Source organism: Danio rerio, chromosome 4, assembly GCF_049306965.1.
Source record: "Danio rerio strain Tuebingen ecotype United States chromosome 4, GRCz12tu, whole genome shotgun sequence".
Lineage (NCBI taxonomy): Eukaryota > Metazoa > Chordata > Actinopteri > Cypriniformes > Danionidae > Danio > Danio rerio.
This window is the reverse complement of record NC_133179.1, coordinates 72,890,001-72,916,776: the sequence shown is the minus strand read 5'-3', so window position 1 is coordinate 72,916,776 and position 26,776 is coordinate 72,890,001. Positions and strand designations below refer to the sequence as shown.

The following is a 26,776-nucleotide window of genomic DNA, read 5'->3' as shown; positions in this document are numbered from 1 at the left end:
AGCAAATTCGTTCGGTTTGAAACTAATTTTTAAAGCTGCGTCATGGTGATTAGATACTTGCGTGCATTCCAGTGTGGAAAGTGGATGTCTGTACCTGCGAGTACACCTTGACGTCTCTGAGTGTGTAGCATTAACTCATAACAATTCATGACTCTGTTGGGAATGAGGTGCAACTACATTAATATGCATGATCACTTCGAAGAGAAACGCCAAAGCCAGAGAAAGAAGAAGTATTGTTTGGAGACAGGGGTCATCAGTGTTGTGTTTATAAATGTGCTGCAACGAAGGTTTTGCTTTCATTTCCCGCTATGAGAGCGCAGCTGGATTCACGTTTGGACTACAGTGCATGTGACAGAAATACATCTGTAAGGAACATTTTTTACGCGAGAGCTTTTCACATCTGGAAATGATGAGTCGAGATTTGCCGATCGTCTTCTTTTAAAAAAAAACAAAAAAAAAAGACGCGGCTCTAGTTGGTGTTGATTGTCCTGTCTCTACAGATTTGGTAAGTGTGTGATCAGTGTTCTCTGTTTGTTTATTCAGAGGCAAAGTTAGTTCGTATTATCAGCCGAACTCGTTCAGTTTTGAAAGACGTACCGTAGTCAAAATGATGTAGTTACTCAGTTTGCAGTACGTTAATATCACTATAACATTAAGGCTATATTTACAGAAAATATCACGCAGATAATGTTTTATAACTCTCTGAAACTGACCCTTGTGCTGTTTTGGTGACTGCCGCTTTAAATTTAAATGAGATAGTGTTCTTTTAAAAAGAGGGCGGAGCTACAGATGCCTGTGTGTCAGTATTGACGAATTACCATGTTTGTAAACATTCAGGACGCGCGGGCAACGAGGATGCAGGAAAAAACGGGAGTTTTCGCATTTACAGCGAGGTAATCACATCCGATGCGGAGTTTGTTGTCGTCGTCTTAGAAATAAAGTATATTGATTACATATTATATATGTTATTTACATAATGCTTTCAGCGTATTATAGCAGCTTGTCACACATTGATAAGCACAGTGATTCGTCAAAAGTAACGTTAAAGTGAGCGGAGTTCGTCTGACAGGTCCATTTGCGACAGCACCCTCACAATGGATATTGTATAAGACGAAATGGCCGAGCATCCAGCGCCAAATATACAATCTCATTGAAGCTTCAAGTGACTTTACAACAGACAAGTTAAAAGTCTTTGGATGCCTACAATGTTGTTATGTGTGGTCATGTGCAAATAATGCTCCATGGTTACCAGATTCAACACCGTGTAGTGCTAAAAACCGAGGTTCTGCCTAGCCAAAGACAAGGAAAGAAGACAGAGCTGTACAAGGCCTGGATCATCATCAACAAGCAGTACAACTGCATTCTGACAGCCAACGGCTGAGCATGTGAACGTACAAGTTTACATTTCATTCTGAGCATTCAGGTCCGCAGTTTAATTCACCATACTGAACTTCTTTTGCTGAAATCATTGCTGCAATCAAAAACGAGTAATGAGTATGATTCAGCATAGCGTGAACTTCCGTGATATAACTGCAGAGTCCAGCATTATTAATTAGGTCCTCACTCCATTCAGCTCCCTTTTAGCCAAAGATGTCTGCGGTTGGCATTAAAGCAGTGTGGTGTACGGTAAAATTTGGCATCCTACCGCTCAACTCGACATGTTTGCTATTGCAACCGCTCTTTTTTTGCAATCAGTAACCTGTGTGACATCATGTGTGACATAGGTTGATCATTCCTCTAATTAAGGGGATAGATCATCACTAGTGGGCGGGGCTTTCCTCTTCTGATGACACGTACAATGAGAGGATGTCAATAAAAGTGTTTCTGCAGACTGTTTTCATCAAGTCTCAGGGCTGGAGTGGGACTCCTTTTCAGCCCTTGGGCTCTATTTTGACGGTCCATGCGCAGAGCGCAAAACGCAGGGCGCAAACGCTTTCAGGGCGTGTCAGAACGCATTTTTGCTCATTTACGGACGGGAAAACCTGTTTTGCGCCGTGGCGCATAGTCTAAAAGGGTTGAGTTTATTTTCTTAATGAGTTATAGGTGTGTTTTGAGAATAAACCAATTAAAGTCTCATCTCCCATTCCCTTTAAGAGCCAGCTGCGTTGCGCCAAGAGCGCATTCGCTATTTACAGGACGCAAAGTAAGTCTAATTGGGAAAAATGAGCATTTCACAAGCAAACAGTAACAGTTGTCAGTTTTTTATCAGAAAACTGTTAAACAGAGCATCTACTGCGTGAGAATGAGAGATAATGGATCTACTTTCACATTCGCTCTTGGATAGGGAAACCTTTACGCACAGACATCAATTAGTCTATAAATAAATACTTTTGTTTGTTAAGCGCAAATATTAGTTTCAAAACTATTTCTAAATTCAGTTCTAATTTCCAGCAAACGAATAAATGAACAATAATAATGAAGTGTGCTCAAAAACCTGAGTTATATCCTAAAACACATGCTGTGCCACATATGGTCTAAAACCAGCATGTGGGCAAATCTAAGCTTGTTTTTAATAAAACAAATATAAATATGGATATAATAAATAATACTGCTAATAATAATAACATTATACAGAAGCAAACTGTTATGAATGAAAAAAACTGAAAAAGCCTCCCGAGATGAAGAAGACATAAAAGCAGTGATTTTTCATATTTATGTAGGCTAGTAAATAATATGTTTTGTAATATTTTAATCCTTTATATTTATATCCTATATCTATTCTTATTATATCCTATATATATCCTTAATATTTACATTTTTTCATATGTAAAGATATTTGCCTATTGCTCTCTTGTGCGTATTAAGCAGTGTGTAAGCGAGGCGCAACTCTGCGCTGGAGTTTAGACCGGGTTAGTTTTGGTCTAATGAAAAACCTATTTTAGATTCTCAAAATAGCAACGCGCCAGCGGTCCGCCTCAGAACGCCTTCCTTTTTAGACCAGAACGCCTATGGGCGCACATATGATCGCTAATGCATTTGCTATATAAACAGCGTAGGGCAACGCCTCAAAACCACTCTTGCGCCAAGCTGAAACTACCAAAAGACTACTGCGCCACGTCTTGCGCCCCACTGCGCCGGGTGTATGATAGGGCCCCTTGAGTTTCAAGCCTTAGACCGGCCCACCTCAGGTTACGGCTGACTATAGTAAAATCAGGTCATTTCCAATTCAGTTTCTAATGGCACGATCACGTCTTTTTCAAGGACACAGCTGCTTTAGAACTTCAAATGTTTTTCGTAAATATGGGAGGATTAAAGGGTAGATAAATCTCCAACACTATTCTTTAAAACATCACACTGTCCTTTCCTGCAATATATGAATACAGAATCTGTGCTAAATTCTTTTTAGATATCCAGTCCTTTGTAACGGTGATCACATAAAAAAATAAAATATGTACACCTACATAAGTAACACAAACAGTATTACATGTCTTAACTTAAAAAAAACAAATAAATAAATAAAAAAGACTCTGGTGAGGTTCGAACTCAGGTCAGCTGCATCATAACGCAACATCCTGACCACTGGACCATAATGGCGCTGTTATGCTGGTGCTTTTGGAATAAAAAAATAAGTATTGCACTGTTATCTGGATAACTCTTAACCACAGTATTACCTTCTATTGACGACTTAATCTTTTTCTCCCCTTTTTAGATTTCTGATCAAGTTATGTCAGATTTATTAATGTAGTGAATCATCTGATTTTCATTCAGCAGGTGTAATCTTCATTCTTATATTCACTATGGTGCCGTTATTTGGGGTCGAATAACAGTTACGTCATTAACCTGCAGGCTGCGTTTTGCTTACGGGGCTGCGAGAAAAAAGAAATAAAAAGAGTGGAGCTATGGCAAAATAATGAATAAAAGGAGTGATGCTATGGTCAAATAAATAAATAAATGAAAAAAGGGCGACTACTGAGAGTGCAAGCAGCTAGGAACACCGGCCCTCGCTGCCAAAAAAAAGGATTGGCCCACCGGGAATTCTCCCGGTCCTCCCGATTAGCCAATCCAGGTCTGTCAAGTCTGATTATAAAAATGAAAATCAATCAAATTTTACAATTTAAAAGCTGGGTTTATTTACAGACCTGTGTTTAAACCTCTTATAAAAGTGAATTTTGCATAATAAGTCCCCTTTAAGCCTAAAAAAATTCAAAATTTGACACATATACTCATATATATGTCAATCTATGTGACTTTAGCATGGGTAGTAGTAATTAGCATTAGCTTCTCCAATATGAATACAGCCAATATGAAGAAAGGCGATGCAGTTTTCTCGTAACCTACTTTACGCTCTTATATTCGCTGTCATCCTGACAGAAATCTCCTCTTGATCTCAGTGGAAGCCACTTGGCGAGTTGGGCTTGCGCTCTGCTAATATCAAGGGTAGACACATTCACTGAAGCGTCGAGATGTGCCTCGGCTACATGCGGATATTTTTATAATGAGAAGGTAATTCTTCTCCCTTTTGATCCTCACCGTCAAGGAATCCCAATTACGTTAAATTGATGTGACACCAGTCAAAAAAAACTCCTTTCTTCAGGAGCAATTACAGTGTTCACTCTTGACTAGTGTGGCTTCTTTAAGTGAAGGTCATTTTACACATCAAGTGCTGCTACAGGAGCTCCTTACGGTAAATAAAACGAACACTTAAACACAGGATTTAAAGCATTACAGAGCACTTGAAGATCGGGTTTATGAGTTAATGCTATGCTGCAGTATAGCATTTTGAAGAACTGAAGAATGACACCTTGAATAGTAAGAAAAACAAACAAAAATTTAAAATTAAAGCTCACCGCCACCCGGTGGCCTTAGGATGACAGAGAAAAGCGAACAATATTAATTTAAGCCAATATATATTAAAAAGCTGAGAAAAATGACACATTTATGCCAAACATTCTTCTGCCAGCAGGTGGCGCTATAACTGTGACTCAATATTGGCGTGTAGATGTGTTCAGGAGAGGAATCTTATCAACCATGTGAAGTTTCAGGCCAATCGGACATTGTGTGATTGAATTATAAGGACTTCCTGTTTCATGGCGAAGAACTGAGGTTTGTCATGCCGCCATGGACACGCCCTACTAGATCTTCACAACATATCATCGCTAGAGCTTTCAGATAACACCACCCAAAATTTGGTGCTGACACGATAAAATTTGTGGGAGGAGTTTGTTGCACTGTAAAACAAGTCATTTCCTGTGGCCAGCAGGTGGCGCTATAACTGTATCTGGATATTGGCATGTAAACGTGTTTAGGGCAGGACTCTTATTATGTCATTATCATGTGAATTTTGAGGAGGCAGATCAGACGATGCATGCCTGAGCTATAACAACTTCCTGTTTCCTGGCGAATCGTCAAAGCTTGCGAGGTTGCCATGGACACGCCCATAAACGAAAACTGTAGATCTTCGCAATTTAACATCGCCAAGGCCTTTAGATGACAAAACCAATTTTGATGTCGATGTGATAAAATCCCTAGGAGGAGTTCGTTAAAATACAGCGCCTGGAAACGGCAAAAACGCCACATTTTTTGGCGCAGGAAGGTAAAAATATCAGACTTCCTGTTGGGTTTGAGACTTTGTTGTAGCTGTTGGCATGTTTGACGTGTGCCAATTTTCGTGCATGTGCACGAAGCGTAGCTCTGGGGCCAGTCCGTCTAATGTGCATAGGTGGCGCTGTTGAGTAATTTTGCCACGTCCACTTCCGGAACCCATAACAAATTTACATTATCGCCACTTCTGGGGCGTGTGCAGTGTTTCGTGAGTTTTCAGGCATGTGTAGACCCTCAAAATCGCAATTCGTTTCGGAGAAAAAGAAGAAGAAAAAAAGAAGAAACGGAGCAATTCCAAAAGGGCCTACGAACTGTTTCGGTGCTCGGTCCCTAAAATAAATACCTTTTTTTTTTTTTTTTTAACCGTTCCGATCCCAATACCAAAATTCTGACTATCGACCGATACAGACCCGATCCTGAGCCGTTTTTTTAAAAGCATAATACAGATTCTATAGTTGTGGTGATAAACTCAAATAATATTTCCTCTTTAGTAAAAATAACAGACTTACAGCTAGGGTCAAGCAGAATCTGCAGACGTTTTTTGCTATTTCGGCAGAAAATTTAGTTAAAAATCTGCTGTTTTTGTTTTTGAGATATTAAACTAATATTCAATAATAATATCTTATTTGTCTGGCATGTTAGTCACACTGTAATGTTTCAGATCATCAAACAGGTTAAAATATTAGTCAAAGATAACATACGTAAACACGTCATGCAGTTTTAAAGCCCCTCCCCCCGTTAAATCATAACACATCACTGGTTTAATCACACCTGAGTTCAATTTCTCTAGCCACACCAAGGCCTGATTTCTACAACACCTGTTCGCAATCAAGAAATCACTTAAATAGGGCCTGCATGAAAAAGTGAAGTAGACCAAAAGATCCTCAAAATCTAAACACCACGGCAAGGTAAGAAACCATTATGGGGGCAAAATCCTTCACATCACGATATATGACAGGAGAGACCTTATTACAAATAAACCAAACAAAACATCGATCAAATTCAGCTATTTCCTCACCACATATTTTATGTAATGTCTCAAAACAAGCAAACTCTAGTTGTATATATGCGCATTTTTCTCCAACATACCTTTTCTTTAAAAGAAAACAATAGAAAAGTTATAGGTAACGCTGTATTTTGATGGTCCATTTGAGTATTAGTAGACTGACTGCTTAATATCTGCTGATTCTGCTCATCAACAGACATTTAACTGACTAGAAGAAACCAACACAATCTCACGCCAATTCGTAACTTTTTCATTTAGTGGCTAATTCGTACATAATTCGTTCATACTTCACCTCATTTTAGTACGATTTGCTCATCCCCCAATGACGGTTGGGTTTAGGGGTGGTGTTAGGTGCCACGCCTCCTTTTTAAATTCGTACAATTTCGTACAACTGAACTCGTACGAATTAGCCACTAAATGAAAAAGTTACGAATTGGCGTGAGATTGTGTTGGTTTCTTCTAGTCGGTTAAATGCAAAACGTAAAATACTTACGTTTTCTCGTGAGATCAGGCTGGAAGAAACTTAACAAGTACGTCAACTTACACAAACCCTAACCCCGACCTAACAGTCTACTTATAATCTAATGAGAGTTAGTTGGCATGTAGATGCAACGTAACTTAAATTCAACAAACGGACCATCAAAATAAAGTGTGACCAAGTTATAAACTAACTGTATGTCCGGATCAGTGTACTCACCAGGTAAATGCATGGAGAACGTTTTGAAACAAATATTACTGTAAGCAAGATAACTGTACCATGCACAGTTAATAAAATAGATAATATTAAAAAATATAGATAAAACATTTAATACGTTTTAACACGTTTTGTTAATTTAATACGTTTTGTTAAATCATTTTTAACACTATTTAACAACTGCAATACAATATTTCATAGACTTTTTAAGGCCTAAAATGTAGTTTGTTTTTTTAAATTCAAGTCATTTAAGACTTTTTAAGACACCCTGATAATTGTGTTATGCGTTCGATGTCATGACTAGCAGCACCAGAAAAGACACCAGCTGACCAAACAATCAACAAAGACACCCATAATCCATAAGGTTGTCAGAGAAGAAATCACACCTCAAATCTCCATCAGAAATCGACTCAAATTCGAAATCGAGTCTCTAATCAAGCATCTATTTTGCTATACGAGTCGGCTGACCACTTTTGTGTCATTGAGAGGCGACTCAATAGCGAATGTGTATTTTTCTCCCATAAACACCCTTGCAACACTTAGACGAATTTTGTGACTAGGCATGGGCTGGTATTCTAATAAAAAATATTACGGTATCACGGTATTGTGATTACTGCTCTGAAAATATATTATTTTTAGGTCTGGATAAAAAACATTTTTTTCCCCTGTGAAAACGATATATTTTATTTTTTGAACGATTTCTCGTCTATATTTATTTATTTTTAAACAGTAAACATGTCAGGCTGAATAATTCAAATGAGTCATTGACTTCTGCTGCCTTAGTTTCAAAAACACACAATTTAACATGGCATCTTTGGATAGATTTTCTGCTGGAGATACCGTTGTGCTAAAATAAAATGTAAATAAACACATTACGCAAACCAAAGGAACAGTATTACAGAAAATGTTGTCGTTTTTAAAACCTTGACTTTTCCAAACCGCAGTATACCTTGAAAACGGTTATCGTCCCATTTCTAGTTGTGACAAACTTTAGACAGCCTAACCTTAAGTTCACACCGAAAGCGGCGAGAGCGTCCAAGGTCACTCTGGCCGCCCTGGCAACAACACTGTCTGCCTTCAGCTCCGGCGGCGAGAGCGTCAAAACTGGCTACATTGATCTCGTATTTAAAGGAGGCGTTGCAGCATTATCAGTTACATTCCTGCATTAAACATGTTTCTAGCGTGAAAATGTTGCGCACTTCTTATCAAATTCATATAACAATGGAAGATCAAGTTGCGTGTGGTGCGGCTTTGCTCTATTTATCCAATATGTGTCCATATGTCTGAAATATCCTGAAGCAGCTGTACTGTTTTGTACTGTCACGTCCCGTGAGATTCCCGCTTTTTAAAGATAAATATATATAACATTAATGCACATCAGTAAGTTATTTAATGCATGTTTCTGTAAGAAAACATTGTAAATAATTGAAAATCCGGCGACCGCAATCATCAAACCATTGGGAACAACTGTGGTCGGAAGCAAAGTTCACAGGTCTGTGTTCTCTGAACTCCTATCAAGCGGTGGACGTCTTCATTCTGATTGGTTGCTGCCGAACTGTCATAGCTCATTACCATAAAGTTGACTTGATTTCAACTCTCCTCGACGCCCACGCCGCGCAGCTCCTCGCCGATTTTCGGCGCTGACTGTCATTGAATATGAATGACTTCCGGCTACTATGACGCTCTCGCCGCATTCGGTACGTACGGTAATATCTGTTTCACATGTCAAGAACCCTTAGGATTTATGCTAGCAAGTGGAATTTTTGGTGCAAAGTGGCCATTTTTTTATTATTTCATTGTCAGCTTTGTTATTTATGAGTTGACGAAATTATTTCATAAATATGTATAGCAAAACTTTAAATACATTCCTCAAGGTACGTTTCATTATGCGTTTTAGATGACAAAACCTCTAGAGGGCGCTGTATACACATTGATGATTTTTGTTGTACGTTTCAGATAAACGTCCTTCTTGTGCAAGTTCACCGCTGAACTAAACCCAACCAATAGTGTTTTCAAAGGCAGACGTGAGAGAAAAAAGCACTGCGACAGCATATGTTACCCTTGATTTGACATGGTTTTCACAAACTAATTTCGAGAGTACCACGTGATGTGATTGACAGCAGCTGGCCACTCATCTGCATGCATTAGCTAGCCAATCAGATTGAGCCAAACTCACTATAAGTAGCCAAGCTAGAACTATTTCCTTATCTTCGTTTTTACGAAGAAACCCCCCATCTACCTCTTCTCCTCCGTTCTTCTTTGCCAGGGGGAGCTCGAGAACCACCTGATCTCGTACTCCCCTCACATGCGGGAGCCCTGGGCTCAGCTATCTCCGAGCTCAGGGTTGCCTCCCGGGACAGCATGCCAAACCTGTTGTCACACAATAAGTGTGAACTCTTGAAACTCTTATTGGGAAGCTTGCTTTAACAGACTCAAACCCGAGCACTCTGCATAGCAAAACACAACACTTTAAGAAGTGAACTACCAAGCAAACTGAACACGTCTGTGATGGCCCAAGACCCACAAGCTCACTACTGCCACCTGCAGATCAATAGTAATACACACCATTGAGTTGTTTTGGGCTATGACCATGTTTTGAAGATAGAAAATCTTTTTTATAAGTAAAATCAAGGGTCTTGTGTTTGGCAATCGCTCGATTTAAAAAAAAATTTGAGTGAACGTTTAGGTTTTTGTTTGTTTTAGCATGAAATCTGTGTTCACATCAAATGCGGAATTAAATATTCACGTACGCAAGTTGCATGCAAAGTAAATGCAAATGCATGAATGTAGACGAATTATCATCGAACGCCGCAGAATGTGTGTCACGTTTGCCACAATAGCATCTATACCGCTCAAGTCCATCCAAAAACAAAAACATTCCGCGGGTAAACTAGGGCAAGTGACACGGTGTTCTGCATTTGGTGTGAGCCCAGCACAATCCCTTCTTATTTAACTCCTGTTTTCAAAAGGGTGATCTAAATTTGATCAGGAGGTGCTCGATTAATCCTCAAAAGATCGCAACTTTCAATTCAAACAGCCGTACAATCTTATTCTCGAATGACAGCGATTCAGTGTGTTCATTAAATCTCTGATGAACACAACCGTACACTCTGACCCATCATGTACTGTATGCGAATGGTTTCTGTGTGAGGTTCCAGTCACTCCGCTACTCTTTGGCATCTGGTTAGTTATGCGAAAGTGCCCCGGGCGACTGGTTGCTAGGTTTCCAAGACAAGCCCTGGAGACGGTCTGGCTTTGTCTTTCTCACATTTTATTTCATGCGGTTTCTCTCACTAGAGCCGTCAGCCTGAAGCTGTGATCCTTTAAGACCTCTGCTCGGATCTGGAAATACAAATGTCAGATGATTTGATTATCACAAGGCAGATTTTGTAATTACAGGTATATTTGCTGTGCAGAGATGTTTCAGGGCTTAACCATATATTATTTTTCCTGTTGTATTTTTTCTAGCCATGTGTTATTAGGTATTCATTCATTTTCCTTTGGCTTAGTCTATTTATTCCACAGCGGAATGAACCACCAACTTATCCAGCATATGTTTTACACAGCGGATGCCCTTTCTGCTGTAACCCAGTACTGGGAAACATGCATAAACACTCGACACTTATACAATTTAGTTCATCAATTCCTCTATAGCACATGGGTTTGGACTGTGAGGGAAACAAGAGCACCCGGGGGAAACCAACGCCAACACGGGGAGAACACGCAAACTCTACACAGAAACACCAATCTGGGACTCGAACCAGCAACCTTCTTGCTGTGAGGCCACAGTGCTAACCACGCCCCTTTAAGGTAATCAAAGTATTCCAAATATTAATCAAAGATGTAAAATATTGCATTTTCCTTTTTCTTAAATTGTTTTAATCCTTTTATTTGTAAATGCCCTAAACAGCAATAATGTAGCTTTTCTTATTCTATGAGTTCTGTTTCTGTGCCGTGCTTAAGTATAGTTTTTGAAACTGAGAGAAAAAGTTAATTATTAAATAAATAAATAAATAAATTTAAAAAAGGTCTTAAGAATAGGGTTGGGTACCGAAACCCTTTGTAACCGGTATGCAGTGGACCGAATCAGCTTATGAATTTCAGTGCCTAATTCCGGTGCCACTAGTGCTGCGACAAGAACGTAAAGCAGGTCGCAAACCAGAAGCGCCGCTCGGCGTCACGCAGCGCCAATCATTTTAGAATTCGCAAGTAAGTAACTGTCCGTGGCGCCCAGCCACGACTCATTTCTGCTGCGCCACAAAGCGCCATCTGAACCGTTTCATTTTAAATAACATGCGAATGTGCGCGTCTGGGGCCTCATGTATCAACGCCAGGTTTCACGCTCAGAATCGCTCACGTTTGGATTTACTAACGATGAACTGAACGTGGGAATGTGCGCAGCTTCACGGCAGCTTCATGGCTGTTGTACGCACATTTTTTGTGCGTGTCTGTTTTATTTCCATTGGCGACTCCTAGAGGCAGTTGTGTTAAATTCCTCTCTACAAAGTGTCTGAGCCTTGCAATGGCAGCTGTATGAGACGGGCTCATCTAGCAGGTATATAAGGTTTCCATACCATACAGTTGACCAAACATTAAATCGCAATTTGCAGCGGTCGCCGTTTTTCCCATTGTAATGGGAGCGATCTACCGCACGCACATTGCTATAAAGACACTATCTGAAGATGAATTTGCATGCGTGAATCAGAAACATTTCCATTTAAAAAATATGCAAATAAAATACGATGCACAGACTCATTGATGATTCCTACTTGTCTTTCTCGTGATAAATAGTTGGCAAAATCTGATATGTAGCGGGAAAAAAAAAGAAAGAGTTCATCAGACGCTGGATTCTAACCGAGTTCATGCTCGAACGTGTCAAAACATGTCAACATGCGTTTTACAAGTAGCGCCACTGAGACTGTTAAAAGAGCTGCAACATTTTACACCATTAAACCACACTATTTCTCTTTTAACTCCACAGTGCGACGTTCAGACCCAACTGTGTTAACCGCATCAACAAAACTCTCCCACTCTATTTTTTTCTTTTGTTGTTAATTCCGGAGGACAAACTTGCAAATAACACCGCTTTTCTCCGGTCTACCTCCGAAAGCAGCACCTTTAATTCACATTCTGTTCAAAGTTTCTCTTCTTGCTTGCTTTTGCCGTTGCTTTTTCGTTGGGTTTTGCCAAAGTAGAGTCATTTACATATTCATACGGGGGAGGAGGCAGGGAGGGGTTTTGGGCTCGTGCATGTGGCGCTCAGTTTCACGTTCATTCGGATGTATAAAAGAATATGCGTGAGATTCGGTGTACGCAGTGTTTCATACATCTGAATTTTTGTCTGCGTACACACATTTACAGCTTTGTGCGTACGCAATGTTTTAGTATGATTTCCACGCAAGTCTTCGTACATGAGGCCCCTGGTGTATGATACTATCAACTGTCATGTGCGCGCCGTGCCGCGGCGCAATCGCAGTGTGACGCCCTTAAGAAGCACAAAGGTTGCATCGAAGGCACACATAAGTAAACGTCGTGTCACACTATCTCTAAATGTTTCATTCTAAACAGCTCTGAGGGAAACAGATGTCAGGCGTTTGTTATTGTAGCTTATACAAACGCGCAGTACGACGCACGCGGCGAGCGTCTCCCTTCATCAACACGCATGATCGCGTTCATCTAATTTGCTTAAACTACGCATTCTACAGTATAACTGTATTTTACAATCCATGTAAATGTTGCAAGCCCCAAACCAAGAAAAAAGGTGCTGCCTGATTTTGATGACAGCCTCTCCACAGTTTAGTTAGCTAATGTAATGTTGATAGCATAATGCAAATCTAGCATTCATGCTAACAAACAAATGATCAGAATAAATATATTAATGCAATTCAAATATATAAAATATGAGTTGATGTTTACTATAAACTTATTATAAATATATATATATTATATTGTTTAATTATAAGGATATATATATATATATATATATATATATATATATATATATATATATATATATATATATATATATATATATTATAATTTTTTTTTTTTTTTCAATAAATTTTGTGCTAAAAACCGTTTTGGCACCGGTATCATTTTAAAAGTATCGATTTAGCACCGGTTTCGAACAAAAACAAAAAAAAACGATACCCAACCCTACTAAAGAAATCATGATGTACACTCAAAAAAGCTGGGTTGTTGTTGCGCAACATTGGGTCAAATATGGACAAACCCAACTGTTGGGTTAAAAATGATTTAAAGGGCCATGACACCCCCCACTTTCGGTTAAAGTCTACTTCAGAATTTTTTCAAAAGATGCATGATTAATGGGCGTGGAGCTCCGCGAGCATCGGGCAGGAGTGGGCGAAGCCAGCAGGGGAGAACGTGAGCGAACAACTGTTGTTGTCAATTAGCTCACAAAATGAGACAAACCGTGAGGAGACGCATGAGTTTATAGTTTACAAAGTTAAAATGCAAAGAAATGAACAGTGATTTAATGCCCTGCTACATTTGTTATTCGTAATTTCATATACACATAACCACAATTTATATCATTATAAAGATAAGTGTGTTCATGTAAACCCTATAAATGAGGATTCTCCCTCGATCCCCGTATCCAGCAGACTCAGTACAGCAGGTCACCTGACCTGTCTATCTTAACCATTAGCCCTTCTGGTAATCTGGAGGATTTAGGCAAACACAGCAGCACAGTGATGTGTCTGAATGTGAACGAACTCCTGATAAAAGACAGCGTCCTCCATTCTCTAATTCTCGTGCTGCTCTCCAGACAAAAATGCTAGCAGCACACACAGCTTTGCTGTATGGTCGGCCCTGACAAGATCGCGGGGGAAAACATGCAACAAACCCCGTGGATCATGGAAACAAACGTATATGAGCCTTCATGAACGGCTAAACACTGTGTGCCGTGGGTCCGTGTCTCTCAGTTCGGGCTTGACTCTGGCAGGTCTGGCAGGTCTCATGAATAATTAAGCAGTCGGCTCTTCTCATAGGATAAGAAAACTCCGCTATGAATAATAATGAGAAACCGACGCGTCATCATTGCACTTGCAGTTCTGCGCTACGTTGCCGATTTTGATCCGTCTCAAAAATCATTTTAAACCCGGAAGCTGAAATTAGCTGACAAAAGCTCAACATTATCCAGTTTTCCCCACAATTAAAGCTGACAGGTGCTAACATTGTCTTAACTGATGCTCAACACACACAAATCTGTTAATATAAAAAAAGTCCTCCAGGGAGTCCTGAACCTTTAAATTTCAATGAAAAAAAATTAATTAACCCAATGTTCTGTTCGTGCATATTTGACTCAAAAACCACCCAACCTTTTGTTTTTGAGTCTATTGTATTAAATCAAAAGTATGGATTTAAAAATCATAATATTCAAATATTATGACCAGGTCATGGGGGTCCAAGACTTCCCTCTCCCCAGACACTTCCTCCAGCTCCTCTCTGTGTGTTCCCAGGCCAGCATAGGCCTCCTCATGGTTTGACATGCCTGGAACACCCCACTCATTCAATCATTTATTTTCTTTTCAGCTTAGTCCCTTTATTAATCAGGGGTCGCCACAGTGGAATGAACCCCCAACTTATCCAGCATATGTTTTACGCAGCGAATGCCAGCTGCAACCCATCTCTGGGAAACATCCATACACACTCATTTACACTCCTACACTACAGACAATTTAGCCTACCCAATTCACCTGTACTCAGGGCCAGAGCAAGCTGAACTGTCTTCCGCTGTAGGCAAAGGACCATCACGCCGCCCTCAACCCGAAAGTGAAAACAGAGTTATCAAATAAAAGATTGAGGGGGGGAGGGGAGGGGGGCATAACTGAGGACGTGAGTGTTGAGAGAGGTGTCGCAGACGCCGCCCTCTCTATTCTGCCGCCCTAGATGCGGATATAACTAAGGCGCCAGGGGGTGAGGGAAGTGTCGCGGACCTAACTGAGGAAGCGGGTGTTGATCGAGGTGTCGCGGACGCCGTCCTCTCTATTCTGCCGCCCTAGATGCAGATATAACTGAGGCACCAGGGGTGAGAGAGGTGTCGCGGACATAACTGAGGACGCTGGTGTTGAAGGAGGTGTCGTGGACACCGCCCTCTCTATTCTGCTGCCCTAGGCGGTCACCTAGGTTGCCTCTATGGACGCGCCGACCCTGCCTGTACCTCATGTTTTTGGACTGTGGGGGAAACCAGAGCACCCGGAACGCGAACGCAACTGAGGACGCGGGTGTTGAGGGAGGTGTCGCAAACGCCGCCCTCTCTATTCTGCTGCCCTAGATGCGGATATAACTAAGGCGCCAGGGGGTGAGGGAGGTGTTGCGGACATAACTGAGGAAGCGGGTGTTGAACGAGGTGTCGCGGACGCCGTCCTCTCTATTCTGCCGCCCTAGATGCGGATATAACTAAGGCACCAAAGGTGAGAGAGGTGTCGCGGACATAACTGAGGACGCTGGTGTTGAGGGAGGTGTCGTGGACACCGCCCTCTCTATTCTGTCGCCCTAGGAGGTCGCTTAGGTTGCCTCTTTGGACGCGCCGGCCCTGCCTGTACCTCATGTTTTTGGACTGTGGGGGAAACCAAAGCAAACGGAATAGAGATCTGCGCGGGACTAAATTTTGAATCCCGCTCCTGCCCGCACCCCCCAGGTTTTAGCCTGAAACCGACCGCTCCCGCTTACATTGAGCTTTTGTTGTTCCGCTGCCCGACCCGCCCCGTTTTCTACCCGCCGCGCCCGATCCCGCTAAAGAGCAGGGGGGAAAACAAAACCGAAAATCACCCAGCTATACTATCCAGACAGTCTGTATAAACACACGCGCACACAGACAAAGCTCTCAATCTCTCATTCGCGCGCGCACTAACACACACGTAAGCACCAAGCACACACAGGCAAAGGTCTCTCTCTCATTCGCGCACACTAACACACACACACACACACACATAAGCACCAAGCACACACACAGGCAAAGCTCTCTCTCATTCGCGTGCGCGCACACACACACACACACACACACACACACACACACACACACAACTCTCATTCGCGCGTGCGCACACATACAAACACAGACAGCAACAAACAAGCTAAACACAGCATTGCGCTATTTCATTTACACACATACATACGCGTGCTTGCTCAGGAGTCGGTAGCGATATTGCTAGACAGCCCGCTCCCGTCCCAAATTAAACTCGTTATCGACCGCTCCCGCGATTTATTCGGAAATTTATACAGACCTTATTTATGCAATTAATGCAGACCTCTAAACCGGAACGCCAACCCAAGCGAACGCAGGGAGAACATGCAAACTCAGAACAGAAACACCAATTGACCCAGCCGAGACTTGAACCAGCGGCCTTCTTGTTGTGAGGCGACAACATTACCTACTGCGCCACCGTGTCGCCCCATTACAAGTACCATTAAAAATGTAGTTGTCAACTGAATATTGTTTTGATGGAAGCGCATTTCCAGCCTAATTATTTTATAAAATTAATTAATAACATTGCAAGAAATACTTTTACTGTCTTCTTTCTAGTCCAAGCATATAAAACATTTCCAGACGATTTCCAGACAAGTATAAAACATTATCTGGTTTTCGGAAATAATCATTTAAAACTAAGTGAGTTTTTCCTTATAACAAGTTAAATAATCTGCCAATGGGGTAAGAGAAATAATCATATATCCATATAATTAATTTGATTGGAAATACATTAATGAAAGCAAACTGAAATCAAATTTCATCTATACTCCTGGACGTTTAAAATGCTCAGTGCTTTTGCCTTCATTCCAGGGGAAATTCATTCCCCCGACAGTATATTACAGCAACATTGACTAAAAGTCAACACTTGGCACTGCGCAGACATTAATGGTCTGTATTCTGGCAGGTTTATCGCAGGTTTTGTCATATATGGGTCTTCGCTTCTTTGGCCTTTTAAAAGAAGAGCGCTATATGTTCCCAGATGCGCAGTGACATTTCACCAGCTCAAAGCTCACCGCCATCCACGACGCAGTGAACAAAAGTACATTGTTTGGTGATGGCACCCTATGGCCAGCCAAGCTTCAAGAAGAAGGAGACAAAAATGAGGATATAAATGACCAGTAACCACTTCCAAAGCAAGGTTATAATAGTTTTGGATTTTTCATTAGTTTTAGTTTATATTTTGTTTTATTATTTTTGATTTCAAGTCAGTTTTAATTAGTTAATAGAGGCAGATTTATTAGGTTTTATTAGTTTCTATGTTTTGAAATTGCTTATTAGTTTCAGTATTAGTTTTAGTTCTGATTTGATTAAGAAAAACTCAGTCATACATGTTTTGAAACCTGTATTTAGAGGACACATGAACACTATCATCCAACACTGCCATCTTCCCTTCCTCAAATTCATATACAGCAGCCCACAAGATAGCAGCCTTGGTACAATATGTGTGCAAGACTGCTTCTGAGGTAAGATTCAGAGTAGTGATAGGAGGTTCAGATATTTGACGCGGATGTTTGGACTCAACATACCAACATTATGTAGTCAGCAACAGTCATTTCAGTCAGTTAAAACATCGCCATAATCTGAAAAATGTCTTACAATAAAGTTTTGCAGCTCAACTGAATATGATTCACTTATTTAAATTCCATTAAGATTGTCTTTAATGAAATAAACTTACGTTTTTGCCTCCAAATCCTCCTATTTAAGCCCTTGGTTTACCCGTGCTGCAGCTCAAGTTCAGTTCATTTACAGCAGGCTGTGTTTGGTTCACTGAATCACGCATGCGCAGTATTATCAGTTCACCGCTTCTTAATTTGATCTCAACGTAACTTTGCTGTTCTAATAACTGAATGAGGGTATATATTGGGTTATTTTGAGTCAGAGGTAGGTATTATGCTTGTTAAAAAGAACGTAGTCTGTGGATGAGTGCTTACTGGAGACGCGAATCGTTTCAAATGATTCAGTTCGATTTGGTGAACTAGTTCAACCGGTTCACTTAGAAGATCCGCTTAAAAAGATTCGTTCGCGATCGCGATACAGAAATAAAACCCATTATTGGGCACAAATGTGTTAAAGTAATAGTTTAAAGTGTCTGTATTTAATGCTGTTACCGTGCTGCTGTCATGTCCACACGTTGTTTTTGTCGCGGGAGCAACAGCGAGGACTGACTGGAGGAGAACCGGCTCGATCTGGCTAATGGCAGCAGGACTGAGGTGCTGTACGGTCAAACACCTGCAGCGCGAATATTTACTTCTAAAAGGCTTACAAGTAAGATTATGTATTAAATACATTTACAAGTATGAAAACAACGGAGGTTTTTGCTATAATTTTAGTTCTAGTTTAAAAAAAAAATTTTAATTTTTAATTTTATTCCAGTTAATGACAATTATTTTTTACATTTCAGTTTCCGTTTTTACGTTGTTTTCGTTAACTATAATTACCTTGTTCCAAACCTCATGTTTATATAGCTATACACTACCTGACAAAATCAGGTAGTGATCCCAGCTGTAAAAGCAATAATAACTTCAAGTTGATCAGAAAAGTGTCAGAAGGGGGATTTTTCAGATGAATCATCTGTTGAACTGTATCCAAATCAACAAATACTGCAGAAGACCTACTGGAACCAGCATGGACTTGGATTCTCACAGAAATGTTTGTTAAACTCTGAATAAATTTATCTACCCAGTATTCACCCTGCTGAAAAATCCAGCTTAAACCAGCCTAGGCTGGTTGGCTGGTTTTAGCTGGTTGACCAGGCTGGTTTTAGAGGGGTTTTGGCCATTTTCAGGCTGGTTTCCAGCCATTTCCAGCCTGGTCTTAGCTGGTCAGGCTGGAAAATTACCAGCCAAATCCAGCTAAAACCAGCTTGACCAGCCTGGTTTAAGCTGGATATAGCTGGTTTTGGCTGGACTCCCAGCTTGGCTAGGCAGGTCAAGCTGGTTTTAGCTGGTCATCTCCCAGCCTGACCAGCTAACCCCAGGCTGGAAATGGCTGGAAACCAGCCTGGAAATGGCCAAAACCCCTCTAAAACCAGCCTGGTCGACCAGCTAAAACGAGCCAACCAGCCTAGGCTGGTTTAAGCTGGATTTTTCAGCAGGGCAAACAACCCAACGCACATCCTCGTTCAACCACAGTCCATCAATTATCAGCTTCTGTGAAGATATATTCACACTAATCACAGCGAGGAAGTACCTATTCATCGACATCTTCCCCAGAACGCCATGCGTGGGTACAATCGGTGCGACCCCTGAGAATAATTCCTTCTAATTACGAAGAAGCAAGGCTCTTTATTTGCAAAAGTCAAAAGAGGCCTGGAGTATGATGGAGCTTTCTGCTGCACTCGGGCTTTCATTTAATATTAATAAGAGGAGAAAAGAAATCCTACTGGAGAACAGAGGTCTTGGCACTCTCTTGTTCTTTTATCCCTTCTTCATCTACCTTTTTAATTACAGACGTGCTGCGAGTTTGGAGGCGAGATCAGCGGTTATTATTGTGGAAGCGACAATCTGGCATGTAGTGCGATGTACTGGACAAATTCAGGAAGGGTTTTTCAATTAGAGGAGCTTCTGGCTGATCTTAATAACCAAGCTGAGATGTTTTCTGGGATTTCTGTTTCATCTGTCTTAGATTAAAACAGTGGCCAACCATGGATTGAAACAATGATGACACCCTGTTTTCATACAGTTAATTAAGGAATATGAATGAACTGCAGTTTAATTTACAGTTCATTTATAATTAAGAAAAGAATTGGCAACAGAACAAACCACTGTTGTCCAATGACTTGCCTGAGTAACCTAATTAAAGTGTGCTTTAAACTGAGAATAACTAGTAAAATATTTTAGACTATCATTATGGCAAAGGCAAAACATATTTATTGCAACTGAAAAAACAAAGATATCACTTGGGAAAAGTGTAAAAAAAGAAATTAAATTTGACATGAGGGTTAATTTTGTCTCCATCTGTAAATGGCTCTGTATTCATTTTTGTCCTATTATATTGTAGCAGATGTGTTGTAGTTTAAACCTAAACAATGCCCAGAGTTGATGTTTTACTGCTAAAATGACTGTCCTAGCTCCAAAAACTCCAACCCAAGCTCATTCTGAAAACGTAGTCCCGCGGACGTTTCTGGAGACAGCGGAATACGTCCCGGGGGGTACGTAGGCTGCGTTTTTTTCAAGTGAACGCTGCAGGGCGGTGTGACGCTGTTCCCTTTCGCGCTTGCCTTACCTCCTTGTGGAGGGCTTCCCCGCTGCAACCCGTTTGTCCACTCAGCTCAGCGTGTACGTCGGCAGGCTCGAGATGCAGAGAGGAGTCGACCACGGCGATAGGTTTCGAGTCCGGGGAAGAGCAGTTCCAGCAATCAGGTAACAGAATCCCAAAAAATTAAGTGAACGAGTTTCAGAACAGGGGGAGAACGCGGTGAAATCCGAAAACGCGGTAGAAAAAATAAATAAAAATCAGGGTTATTTTTTGGACGGCTTTTGTTAACTGTTGGTCGGGTTTAGGGAAGCGAGCGGGCGGGCGGGTCGATCGGTAAAATTGGTTGGGTTCAGGGAAGGAGGACGGCGGGTCGGCCGATTGGCCGGTCGCGCAGTCAATCATCCGGTCAGTCGGACAGCGGCCTCTGGTGGGTTCACAAGATAACAGCGCGGGCGCAAACTGCACTCGCGAGAGGCGTTGTTGATGTTAATCCACCATCTACACTTTTCCAAGAGTGGATAAAAGACTTCCGTTGGCCTTAAGTCCGCTATGAAAAGTCTGTGGGATGGAGTTTTCAGGTAACTGCCACATCTAACACGAGAGCTTCTGTTTAATCCTTCATATAATCGTCAGATGCTGTCCGATGTGCAAGTGGCAGCTACATGTCAAATTTAACACCACGTACACCATCGCAAATATATATATATATATTTTTTTCTTGTTAGTTTGATTAGTGTTGATTTCAAATGCTATAAATCTGTTTGTATAACACTTGTAGTAACGCTGCTCATAATTGGTGGGTGCGACTAAATTTTGGCTGATGCGCCTACATTTTTAAAGTTAGGAGCACCAGTGCTACCAAGCAAAAAGGTCAATTTCAAGCCCTGTATATATATATATATATATATATATATATATATATATATATATATATATATATATATATATATATATATATATTGTGACCATTTTGGTCGCATATGTGCCCGAAAATTAATCAATGGGACCTCATAATATGTTTGGGCGCATTAGTGTGACCTGTTTTGATTTTTTTCTAAAAACGTGCTGAATCGCTCTTCCCTGCTGCTATATTTGTTCATATTAGCTGTTAATCACTCAAGACTCAAGACTTTCCGCTGTCAGATGACAGGGAAGGAGCTTTTATGTCCACAGGAAATGCAAACGGCTGAAGAGTGAAAACTCAAAGCACGCAGGTTTGCAAACCCCACCTAAAGTTGAGGCGCAGATGAGAGCGATCATGACATGTGGTGAATAATGATCCGCCAGCTGAGATTAATAGAGTTCTCCTTTTTTTTTTCGGAGAAGGCGCCCAAATTTTTTCTGGTGCTCCAAAATTTTTTTCTGGTGCTCCTAAATTTTTTCTGGTGCTCCTAATTTTTTTCTGGTGATCCTTATTTTTTTCTAGTGCTCCTAAATTTTTTCTGGTGCTCCTAAATTTTTTCTGGTGCTCCTAAATTTTTTTCTGGTGCTCCTAATTTTTTTTCTGGTGCTCCTAAATTTTTTCTGGTGCTCCTAAATTTTTTCTGGTGATCCTTATTTTTTTCTAGTGCTCCTAAATTTTTTCTGGTGCTCCTAAGTTTTTTCTAGTGCTCCTAAATTTTTTCTGGTGATCCTTATTTTTTTCTAGTGCTCCTAAATTTTTTCTGGTGCTCCTAAATTTTTTCTGGTGCTCCTAAATTTTTTTCTGGTGCTCCTAATTTTTTCTGGTGCTCCACAATTTTTTTCTGGTGCTCCTAATTTTTTCTGGTGCTCCACAATTTTTTTCTGGTGCTCCTAATCTTTTCTGGTGGTCCTATTTTTTTCTGGTGCTCCTAAAATTTTTCTGGTGCTTCTTTCGGAGAAAGCGCCCGAATCTCGATACGTTGCATTCACTGCATGTTCAGCGCAAAATGTCCGCTAAAAGTCAAATCTAATACTGAACACATCATCGCCAAAGAAGCTCGCCTTTACTGAGTTTACACTGAAGCTGCGGCTCATAACAAAGACTGGTATTGTGCCGGTGTTCATCGCAAGAATCCTGCTCTGCCTGCTCATAAATTGGGTCGGCTGCTTTTTCACTAACACAGAAAAATGAAAATCAGCTCAGACTGAATATTAAATTGACACAAACTGAAACCAAAACTTTTAAAGAGTGATGGAAGTGAGACTTTACTTACTTTCTTTTGTCTATTCTTTCTTGAGGTGTATATTGTTATTTTATTTAGTTACTGATGACTGCTTTGCAGCTTTCAGCCTTGAATTGAATTATTTATTCTAATCTTTTGTTTGTTTTGTAGCAGAAATATTATTTATTAAACTGACATGCATATAAAACAGCAGTACAAAATCAATTTCTTACTGCAATGCTTCATTTTTGTTTGATGCAAACTAAACAATTATTTTTCATAAAGTGACAGACTTTTTATAGCACACAACTCACACATTCAAGGCCGCATCATAATGAGAAATGTAATTCGTTGTTATTATTGTTGTCATTTTCATCTTTATTAATATTTGACATTCATTTTGCAACTATTGCACACAAATATCAATGTCGTCTCAGCATTAGTTAGATAGTTGTTTCTGGTTTTTGTTAGTCCTAATTGATGTTGTTTAAAAATACAATAAATTCCTTAAAATATAATTTGCAGCAGTGCTCAATCATTGGTGGGTGCTCCAAAAAATTTTCTGGTGCTCTTAATTTTTTTCTGGTGCTCCTAAATTTTTTTTGGTGCTCCAAAATCTTTTCTGGTGCTCCTAATTTTTTTTTCTGGTGCTCCAAAATCTTTTCTGGTGCTCCTAAATTTTTTTCTGGTGCTCCTAATTTTTTTTCTGGTGCTCCTAAATTTTTTCTGGTGCTCTTAATTTTTTTCTTGTGCTCCTAAATTTTTTCTGGTGCTCCAAAATTTTTTTCTGGTGCTCCTAATTTTTTTCTGGTGCTCCTAATTTTTTTCTGGTGCTCCAAAATTTTTTCTGGTGCTCCTAAATTTTTTTCTGGTGCTCCTAAATTTTTTCTGGTGCTCCTAAATTTTTTCTGGTGCTCCTAATTTTTTTCTGGTGCTCCAAAATTTTTTCTGGTGCTCCTAATTTTTTTTCTGGTGCTCCTAAATTTTTTTCTTAATTTATTTTTAATTAATTTTAATTTTAATTAATTTTTTTCTTGTGCTCCTAATTTTTTTCTGGTGCTCCTAATTTTTTTCTGGTGCTCCAAAATCTTTTCTGGTGCTCCTAATTTTTTTTCTGGTGCTCCAAAATTTTTTCTGGTGCTCCTAAATTTTTTTCTGGTGCTCCTGAATTTTTTCTGGTGCTCCTGAATTTTTTCTGGTGCTCCTAAATTTTTTCTGGTGCTCCTAAATTTTTTTCTGGTGCTCCTAAATTTTTTTCTTAATTTATTTTTAATTAATTTTAATTTTAATTAATTTTTTCTGGTGCTCTTAATTTTTTTTCTGGTGCTCTTAATTTTTTTCTGGTGCCCCTAATTTTTCTCTGGTGCTCCTAATTTTTTTCTGGTGCTCTTAATTTTTTTCTGGTGCTCCTAATTTTTTTCTGGTGCTCCTAAATTTTTTTCTGGTGCTCCTAATTTTTTTTTGGTGCTCCGAAATATTTGAAGTTGGGAGCACTGGTGCTACCAAGTAAAAAAGTTAATTTCGAGCCCTGTGTGTGTGTGTATATATATATATATATATATATATATATATATATATATATATATATATATATATATATATATATATATAAAATAAGAATAATCTGTGCAAGAACTGCGCAACATAGTCCTGTTTCTGTGATAATATCCATGTAAATATCATTATAGTGTGAAAATGAACATGTTTAATGAGCTTTTTTGTAATTTCCCAAAAGCTTGTATTTCTGTGTTGCAAATATTTGTCTCATTCATTTGTTTTGAAACAATTAATAACCACCTACATTTGTCCTTTAAGATCGTACAGAAATTTAATTGAAAAACACCTTCCTAAAAGGAAAGTAGCACACGTTTCTTAAAATAACTCTTTTACATCGGTGTTCTCTATAGTGTTCTGCCTTGCTTTCTGCTTACTGAACTGAAATGGAGTCTCTCGAGTGGCTGATTTGAAACGCTCTACGTTAGGCTGCAAGTCACTTCAGAAATAGCACTTCTCACATCAAGCACATGGGAGACTTGTTTGATTCAAGTAGATGTCGATGTTGCCGTGTTGTTAAAGAAAAAACTGCAGTGTCTGAGAGAGGATATCAAAAATAAATCTGAATTGTGATCCTCCGGTCATACAAATAATCCTATTCCATGAGGCTGACATTAATGTCAGTATATAATATATTTATATTGCTTAGATAAAGAATTTAATTAAAAAGTAATTTTTTTTTTGGTTTGGTAAATTAAATCCCAAATTTATTCTATTTAGTCAACATCAATTCTTAAATACTATTTAACAATATTACAGGACTTTATTTTACAATATAAATAAGAAAACCCATTACTTTTAAAGCAATTAGTCAACTTTTACTTCAAAACAGGGAGTAAACCCATTGTTTTTTTTAATTATTTACTTGCAGAGTAAACCCATTTCTTTAAAAATAAATCAGTTTTCTTTACTTTAGTGTGTAAAACTGCTGCTTAAGTTATTATTTAACCTAAAAAGCAGTTAGTTGAAAGCAATAAGTTGACTTTACTTTGAGAATATACTATCATATACTAAAACAGGAGTTAAAAGTGATTAGTTTACATCAAAAGTGAGTTAAAAGCGATTAGTTGACTTTAAGGGTAGTTAAAAGTGATTATTTGACTAATAAAAGTGAGTAAGACTGTTGCTTTTAGAGCGATTAGTTGACTTTACTTAAAAAGGGAGTTAAAAGCGATTAGTTGACCAATAAAAGTGTGTAAATCTGTTGCTTTTAAAGCGATTAGTTGACTTTATGTAAAAAGTGAGTTAAAAGCGATTAGTTGACTTTACTTAAAAAGCGAGTTAAAAGTGATTAGCTGACTAATGAAAGTGAGTAAAATTGTTGCTTTTATAGCGGTAAATTGACTTTTAAAAGTGAGTTAAAAGCGATTAGTTGACCAATAAAAGTGAGTAAAACTGTTGCTTTTAAAGCGATTAGTTGACTTTACTTAAAAAGTGAGTAAAACTGTTGCTTTTAAAGTGATTAGTTGACTTTACTTAAAAAGTGAGTAAAACTGTTGCTTTTAAAGCGATTAGTTGACTTTACTTAAAAAGTGAGTAAAACTGTTGCTTTTATAGTGATTAGTTGACTTTACTTTATTGTGATTAGTTGAATTTAGTTAAAAGGGAGTTAAAAGCGATTAGTCGACTTTACCTAAAAAGGGAGTTAAAAGCGATTAGTCGACTTTACTTAAAAAGGCAGTTTAAAGCGATTAGTCGACTTTATAAGGAAGTTAAAAGCGATTAGTCGACTTTACTTAAAAAGGCAGTTTAAAGCGATGAAGGAACTCATCGGCATATTGCAGTGGTCAACACAAGTTGAATCTGAAATCTTGGGCATCTCCAATGGTCTCATGCATTGAACTAGCTTGAGGGCTTATACCATCAGGATAACAGAGCGCCAATTTATTTCGGGCTCCTCTGACCAGTACTTCTATGCAGATGTTCTAGTACCCTTCGGCTAACTAGCCAATGATTAATTAAATCAATTAAATTAAAAACAATGGCCCTTACAGGATCTTCAGCGGAAACCATTTCACGAGACTTTTAAATGACTTCTGGTCATGTGCTCGCCTTGGGCACATCCTGCTAGATGCACAATTTCGTAGAGACGAAGAGAGCTCTAGAAACATTAATGCATATGAATAAAAGACAATCTCTTAAAATGTTTGAACTAAGGCAGATGTATCTGTGAATAATATGCCATAATGTTCCTCATATGCTGTATATTCCAATCAACCAGGTTAATCAATGTGTTGTTTTAACCATTATAACAGAGTAAAATGTTCTGTATGTGTCTGAAATGTATGATGTCTGGTGTTGAACGAAAGCTAGTGACATTTGCAATACGTTGTTGTAAATGAAAAACTAGTAGTACAAACAGTATTCATCTTGTAACGTTTGATGTAAGATAGTTTCAATCTTGCAAGAGTTCTACCACGTGAAATCTACATGCAGTCTGTTAATTAATGACCTTTCCTACGTCAGTACGAGGCGTGGCCCCGCCCTTCATGGCAACTGCTCATTGGCAGACAGTGCCATGGGGACGAACCAGACCAGGTCACTTAAAAACGCCTTACAACAAAGAAACTTTGCTTTTTGCATCAGCTAGCTTGCGCATGCTTTTGCTCTCTGCCCCCTTTCGCCTGCCCGGACACCGCGCCGCCACGCGATTGGGTCACCACGAA

The 26,776-nt window shown here is 39.5% G+C and overlaps 2 protein-coding genes across 15 annotated transcripts in view; one reads left to right on the top strand and one right to left on the bottom strand.

Moving 5' to 3' along the window:
- tmem19 (transmembrane protein 19) overlaps positions 1 to 26,776 on the top strand; it is a 1,055,620-nt gene that overhangs the window by 423,147 nt on the left and 605,697 nt on the right. The window lies entirely within an intron of this gene.
- The window catches only part of slc2a13a (solute carrier family 2 member 13a), a 171,827-nt gene that overhangs the window by 73,816 nt on the left and 71,235 nt on the right, over positions 1 to 26,776 (bottom strand). For 4 of the 13 annotated variants that reach the window (XR_012402527.1, XR_012402528.1, XR_012402526.1 and 1 more), the window contains exon 1: positions 17,909 to 17,969. The exons of the other annotated variants lie outside the window; for them this stretch is intronic. The gene's annotated coding sequence lies outside the window, so the exon portion shown is untranslated. Of the gene's footprint in view, positions 1 to 17,908; positions 17,970 to 26,776 lie in introns of those variants that run through there. 13 annotated transcript variants of the gene reach the window in all.